Source organism: Ixodes scapularis, unplaced genomic scaffold (assembly GCF_016920785.2).
Source record: "Ixodes scapularis isolate PalLabHiFi unplaced genomic scaffold, ASM1692078v2 PGA_scaffold3__209_contigs__length_174095766, whole genome shotgun sequence".
NCBI lineage: Eukaryota > Metazoa > Arthropoda > Arachnida > Ixodida > Ixodidae > Ixodes > Ixodes scapularis.
In genome coordinates, this window is record NW_024609868.1 from 68435332 (window position 1) to 68443174 (window position 7843).

At 43.0% G+C, this 7843-nt stretch overlaps 1 pseudogene; it reads left to right on the forward strand.

Annotated features, from left to right (window-relative positions):
• The first annotated feature begins 2096 nt into the window (after positions 1-2096).
• On the forward strand, positions 2097-3077 carry LOC120841600 (annotated as a pseudogene).
• The last annotated feature ends 4766 nt before the right edge of the window (positions 3078-7843 follow it).

Genomic DNA, 7843 nt, shown 5'->3' on the forward strand with positions numbered 1-7843 from the left:
GAAGATTCGGAAGCTAGAAGCGATATAAGCTCCGATCCATCTCCAGTGACTTTGAGGACACTGACGGCCGTCGTGACTTCATGATCGGGTAGACTACTTAAGAGACCGGACAGTCTGGGGTTTGATGATTAAGCTGTATCCTGAGCTCTATTCGAGTGCTAACGTATTTTTTATTTGCTAACATGCCTTAATTTTTTTTTCCGGAGGTGTGGCGTCAGCGTGATAACAGTGTGAAAGATGACAACGCTACAGGTGTTGTGCTATGGTCATCGGTGATGTATGCAGGATCGCCAATAGAAGGGCGGACGAAATAAACGACGCAGCTTCTTTTTTCCGGACGGCCCGTGTGAGTGGTTCATTCTTCGTTGCTTGCAATCGCAGCCGATAGTACGGTGGCGCGACAACATTCAGCACAACTCTTCGCCATTTGCTCAATATCACTTGTCATATTAGGCCAGAAAATCACTGCTTTGGATCTTGAATTTTACCTCTTCCGTGTGCAACATGCAGCATGGTGAGTACATTCCCATGCTGCCTTGCGAGGGTGACGATCCTGTTGCTACGAAGGACGAGTTCGTCCTGGACGTTGCGGAAGGCTCGGACACCCACCGGAACCTTGCTCTTAGTTTCAGACCAAACTCCACTGACGTAGTTTCGTAGCATGGTCATGTCCAGATCTCGGTTGGTTTCTTGCAATACGTCGTTCAGGCGTTGGTTTGAAATAGGCCGGCATTCGATTACGGACCAGTAAAACTTTTCTGGTTCCTTTTGCAAACGTGAGACATCAGAAAACCTGGACAAGGAATCCACTAGAAGCAGATCTTCTACAGGCTTGTACTACAGGCTTGTACATGAACTAGTCGCTGAGATGTTTCTTCTTCGCTCTTCAGGTTGCCCTGTCGTCAGTGCCTGCTAAATGCTGTGACAGTGCAGCCTCGTCGCTGCTCACGTCTCCTGGTTTTTGTGCTGACTCCGGACAATTTTCAGAATCTTCGCATCCTGCTATTGGCTCTCCGTCATCTTACTATCACCACGTTCAAGCACCAAACTCGGATCATCGTATGGACGGAAGTTCCGTGGCGACACCTACTTCCGCCGCCGAGACTACAAGACCACCGTTCCAAGCATTCCTCTTCAGTGGGCTTGGTGGCAGCATCATGAACAAGTCGCTGAGATGTTTCTTCTTCCCTCTTCATGTAAAGCTGAGTCCTGAGCCTGATTCTCCTAGGTCCGATAACATATTTTTATTGCTGCTACCGGGCCCACTGGGTAGCTTCGTTTGTTCTTCCCTGTTTGCGTGGTTTAGAGTTTGTTTTAATATGCTATTGCGTGGCGGCGATGTCGAATCGAACCTCGGCCCGGATACTCAGGTTCTTCTCAAACAGCTCCTTGATGGGCAAGCGCAAATAGCTGCTGATGTAACCCTAATAAAAAACAGTCAAGCGACCCTGCAATCTCAGATTGTGGGCATTGAATCACGTTGTGTTGCCATTGAATCTGAGTTATCACGGCTGTCTGGGCTCGACAACAGGGTACAGTCTCTTGAAGATAAAATCGCCAGGCTCGATCATAGACTTGCTGAATTAGCTGATAAAAATTATGACTTGAAGAATCACTCTAGGAGGAACAATTTGATTATTTATGGTTTACAAGAAGCTGAAAATGAATCGTCAGCGTCACTGCTTCAGGCTGTCACTGATCTCTTGTCTTCCAAGCTTTCTATTTCCTGCGATGGCATCGAACGTTGCCACCGTCTTGGTTCACGCATAGATGGCAAGATTAGACCCGTAATTTTTAAAGTGTTAGACCACAGAGAAAAAATATTAATCCTTAAAAACGCCCCAAGACTTAAGGGCACTCGTGTGTTCATCAACGAAGATTTTTCCCTTCGCGTGCGAAATATTCGCAGTCAGCTATGGCGTGGTACGGCTGATTTTAGACAGAACGGTGCGAAGGTGGTTTTGCGCTACGATTATGCACTTGTCGATAGTACTCGCTATACGTGGGATGTGTCTAACAACTGCCTTGTAAGGGTCAATCCCCCTCGCCTTCCGGATGATTCTAATTGACTTCCTCATGAAAACTCGTGTACTTTATTGAATCTTAATGCCAGGAGCATTCTCCCAAAGTCCACTGAATTTGCTGGTATTGCAACTGCATATTACCCTCATGTGATTTGTGTCACTGAAACGTGGTTGCATGACTCAGTACTTGACTGCGAACTTACTCCACCTAACTACATTGCTGTGCGTTGCGATAGGTCATGTGGTAGGGGTGGTCGTGTTGCTTTATTATTTAGGTCTGATGTTAGTTTTTCTGTTCTTCCTGGCTTACCTAACACTGAGTCACTCTGGTGTAAAGCTTATATGGATAAATTTGTTCTTGTTATTGGGGCAGTTTATAGAGCTCCGGGTACTTCCCCTCAGGTTATTTTTGATATTCACGATTACATTTTAAAGCATAACTTCGGTGGTGGTAAATTCGTTCTGACTGCAGATTTTAACACACCTGACGTAAATTGGAAAACGTTAATAGTTGGTAGTCGTGATAAAATTATATGTGATGCACTTGTTGATACTGCAGTGTCATTCGATTTAGATCAAGTTGTTAGTGAATTTACTAGAGATAACTCAACTCTTGACCTAGTTTTTCTTAGTAAAGGCATTGCCAAATCTGGTTATGAGTGCAAAGTGGTTGATGGTATTTCAGACCACAGAGCTGTTGTTGTGACACTTAATATTCGTGCCTTACACGTAAAACCCGAGATTGTTACTGTTTTAGACTTTAACAGAGCTAATGACGAGTAAATTCTTGACGAACTTAGTTTTGGCTTTGATGATTTCGAGACCTTTAGCCGTGACTATAATGTTGATGTGTTGCTTAGCAAATTTTGCTCATTAGTAAATGATTGTATTAAACGATTTGTACCAGTCAAATATAAAAAGACAAATCAAGCCCAGCCATGGATTACTAGAGAGGTATTGCAATTAACCCGCAGACTAAAAAGAAATCGGAAATTAAAACTTAGTGATAGTCCTTCGGACGTCAAACGGTTTGAAAGCATAAAAATAGATTAGTGGAAACAATGACAGCTGCTAAATATACTCATTTCAACGTTACATTGACTAACTTTATGAAGTCAAATTCGGCTCAGTTTTGGAGGTCGATCCTTCCTAAAAATGACATTTCCCGCAGTTTTATTATTGAAGATGAATGTGCCACTGACCCCGTAGAAATTTCGAATGGCTTTGATGCACATTTTCAGTCCGTATTCACTGAAGATAACGGTCGTGAACCTTCCTTTTCTTTCAATCTCCCGTGTTCGTCGTTAGAAAACATTTCCATCAGTACTTCTGGCGTCCTCCATTAGCTCCTAAACATTGACTGCAAAAAAAGCGCAGGTCCCGATGGTGTTCCTAATTCATTTCTTCGCCGTTACTTTCTTTGGACATCGAGATACTTGGCCTTAATCTTCGAGAAGTCTCTCTCTTCTGGAAGAGTTCCTAAACTTTGGAAATCAGCCAGAGTTGTTCCCGTCTTTAAATCTGGAAGCAAACAGAGTCTTCTCAATTACAGACCTATTTCATTGACCTCTACCTGTAGTAAGCTCCTCGAGCATATAGTCTACTCCCATGTTTCCGAATACCTCGAATGCAATTTAATTATCTGCCCTCAGCAACACGGTTTCCGTCGTCATTTTTCAACCATCACGGAATTACTGGAATTCACTCATGATATCGCCACGACTTTAAATAATAAAGGACAGGTTGATGCCATATTCATAGATTATTCGAAGGCATTCGATAAAGTTTCTTATTCCAAACTACTGTTGAAGTTAAAGGTCATACTTAAAAATCCCCTTTTACTCGACTGGATCACTGATTATTTAAAAGACCGGTCACAGTTTGTTTCGTATGGGAATGCTAATTCATCAGAAGCTACGGTTAGTTCAGGTGTTCCGCAAGGATCCGTATTAGGGCCCCTTTTATTTCTCCTGTATATTAATGATATTGTAGATAACATTCCCGTTAAAGTTCGTCTTTATGCCGATGACTGCGTCCTATATAACGATATTCATTCGGCTAATCACCAATTGTTACTTAATGAATCCTTCGCACGCTTCTTCAATTGGACCAAGCAATGGCAAATGGAAATAAACTTTGAAAAATCTGTGTTTCTGAAATTTACGAATAAGAAATCACCTTTCGTTTTTAACTATGGCATTGATGAAATAGTACTAAGGGAGGTAAGCGACTTCAAATATTTAGGTATTATTTTTACTTCCAACCTTAAATCGAATAGGCACTTCGACTATATTTGCTCCCGCGCCCTCAGAAAATTGGGCTATGTTAAACGCACGTTAAAAAATTCGTCTAAAGAGGTAAAATTAACCGCTTTTAAAACTCTCGTGAGGCCGATTTTGGAGTACGGTTCAGTGGTCTGGGACGTTCATTTAAAAAAGGACATTAATCTCACTGACTCTGTTCAGGCTAAGGCTATGCGATTAATTTCCAATCGATATGATCGACACTTTTCACCTTCATCCGCTTTGCCAACATTAGGGCTAGAATCTTTATCGTTAAGGCGAACTATCGAGCGATTAAAGTTGTTATATAGAATTAATAATGAAAGTGGCATTGAATGTATGAAGTATATTTCCTTTTCAGATATTTCGCGCACTAGGCGTTACCATCCCTTAAATATTGTACCCTTTCGTTCTCACGTAAACTGTTTAAAAAATTCCTTTTTTCCGCGCACTGTTGAGCTGTGGAATAGTATTGACGGTTCTACGCGTATGCTCCAGTTAGACGACTTTGTTATAAAACTCGCGAAAGTTGACTTCCTTTGATGTTTGGTGTTTCTGGCGAATCATTATGTTGTTGAATATGTTCTCGTTTATTGTTCTCTCCACTCATGTTTTTAGTTGTGTAATCCACTCCTGCAATGACCTCAACTGAGGTCGCAGTATACATCAATAAATAATAAAATTAATTTAGTATTACTGCATGCATCTGCAAGCTCAGCCCCTTGCGTTGCAGTCGTAGTGAGAGCTGGCACAATGTTTTTTTTAATATAATTTCTAACTTTCTGTGGTCAGATTCAAAGGTCACTTCGGGTTGATAAAAATGTAGCAGTGAAATTTGCTTCTCATCCGTGAACAATAGAGAACATTTCCTTTTATATCTGTGCGTACTTCTGCTCAGTTTCGATTAGCGAACGAGACGACTATGCCAGCGAGTGGTCGTCTTGAATGATTACAGTCCTACGCCCAACTGACTCGCGTCAACCAAGGGCGCAATCGGTTTTTCTTTCTGGTAGCAAGCTAGCACTGGGGTTTTTGTCCGGACTTCGAGCAATTCCTCAAAACTTGATGGCTGCCGTTCACCCAACACCCAGCAACTTCTTTCTCTGGCAACTCTCTTAACGGCGCGGTGATGGTCGAAATTCTAGGAACAAACCGCGATACAAAGTAGACCATTGCAATGAAGGCTTGCCGTTCCTTACGATATTTTGACTCCTGGGGCCCAGTGTGTCTTGCAGTCTTCCTGGGTCCAGCGCCATTCTTTTGTCAGTCACGATTTGACCTACGTTGCGGACACTTTCTTCGAAGTAGCGACATTTATACCTGAACAAAGCTTTGTTAAGAGAATAGTACCCAATGTCAACATTAGCAGTTGTCGCGCCCAACCTGAGTGGGCAAAAGAATTTCTCAACATTAGTGTTATAGCTCATGCAAGCAGATTCATAACGGCAACGTACATCTTTAATGGAGACAGGCGTTCTTCAACGACCATGGCTGGTTGCCGATGATCGAACCACAGAAGCACAGGCTCAGCTCGCGCACCTCAGAGTTCACGCGCCGGTCACGCAACCAGGGCACTGTTGTATTATGCAACAATGATCACTATATTACAATTAGACGTTGTGTATGGTTACTGGCAGATAACATTATGCAATTAAACCTCTAGAATTTGCACCGTGAGTACACCTTACGGGAGGTACAGGTTTTAAGAAAGCCATTTGTGATCTCAATATTGTAAAAAGTGATTCCGAGAGCCAGAACCAAATTTTGCAAGGTCTGGCAAGCGTGACCATGGTGATGAATGATATTCCGGTATGGTGCCGAAGCAAACGAGAGCACGACGAATTTTTAAAACAGGTGATAGAAAGATGTCGAAGCTATAATTTGAAGTTGAAGAGGTCTAAATCCCACTTCTTACACCATGCTGACGGTTGCGTGTTAAGGGAGGAAAGAATGTTTATTTAACAGAACACTATAAACTTAGCAACCATCAGATGAGCAGATGATATGATGCGCAGAACTACAGCGCATAACACGGAACCGCGTGTGCATGACGGTGCGCGTTTATGACTCACGCTACAGTTACGATGCAATTTACGGGTCTTGAGTTTCTAGTTCAAGGTTTGTAAAAAGAAACCCTCGCCTTTGTACTTGTATTTATTTTGCCCCTGTCTTTTGTATGTTCTGTTTTTCATTAACAATAAGTACCAATTGGCCCAGTTTTAGCACTTCCGCATTCGCGTGGGCTGTAAAATAGGCCACGCACACAGCATCACTCTTCCTCTGAACAAAAACGCATGACTTTGATGCTAAAAAAAAAAAAACGCAACTGAAACAACAGTAATGTTAAATATTCAAACCTTATGCAAACAAGAAGCGTTCAAAGTCGAGCTTGAGGTGACCAACGTTGGCAGCTTGGGGTGTTACGGCGGGTGCGTGATGAAGCTCGCGTTCTGTCGTGTAACTCCTTCTAATTGAGATCCACAGGACGGAAAAAACCTTGAAGGGCAGAAAGTAACCTTTCAGTATAACTTCTCGCTAAGGCCGTGGCATCGGATAGGTGATCACAACCATCCCCGGTTACCAGGGTGAAAGTGGAGTTCACTAGAGTGAAGGTTATACCCGTGGGCGTCGGCTCGCTGTTGGTCTTGAACCTTGGTTTGAGACAGTTGACAAGATTTCTCTTCGCGGTGAGAGATCGGTTGAGCATCGTGGTTGTCATCGCCAAATGGCACGTAAGGCGGCATTGCAGCCAGCGTAGTGGTAATACTTCTTCGTGCGCCAACTGCAACGGGGTGATCCCAGTTGATTACTTAACTGCCGTGTTGTACACGGAGGTAATGGTCGGCAGCTCATCATCCCACGTTTTGTGCTTGACCTCTTTTAGCGTGAACACGACTTTGGCGCTCTTTTGCATCTTACATTGGAAGGGTACTGGCAGGCATCAAACGTAACCACCTAGGATATTAGCGTAGCTGAGCAGCTTTTAGATCTATAGTGCTAGTTTTGAGAACAGGCCTTCAGTACTGAGAAAAACAACAGCAACAACGATTGTTTATTCACGCCAACAGTGTCGCGGAGAGTACATGGCGATCATGTCAGCAGCTGTTTTTTTTTAAATCATCCCAGTCGTCTATGGATTGCACGCAGCTGTCCTGAGACAGATGGTGTTACTTAAACAAAGTATTCTTGAACTCTAGCTAAGCCACGAAGGGGAACCGGCGGTGGGGGATCAGGACTCTTGGGACACCGTGCCGGAGAGCAATATACTCTACACTTTGTTTCTCTGTCACACGTACGCAGTTTAAATTTTCAGTTCTGTTTGGTTGTATGAACCTGTGAAACTGCATAAAAAGAGCAATATTATATCTTGCTGCGCCTTTACGAGCGTTTCGTGCGCATGAAAACGAAGCTTTCAAAGTCGCTTCATTAAATTTTGGTTAGCCATTTAAGCTGCTCTGCGCATACATGTATCTTCTAAATCCAAACAGATGGTTATCATTTTGCCAAATACACTGATCAATTCAAAAACACTATTCC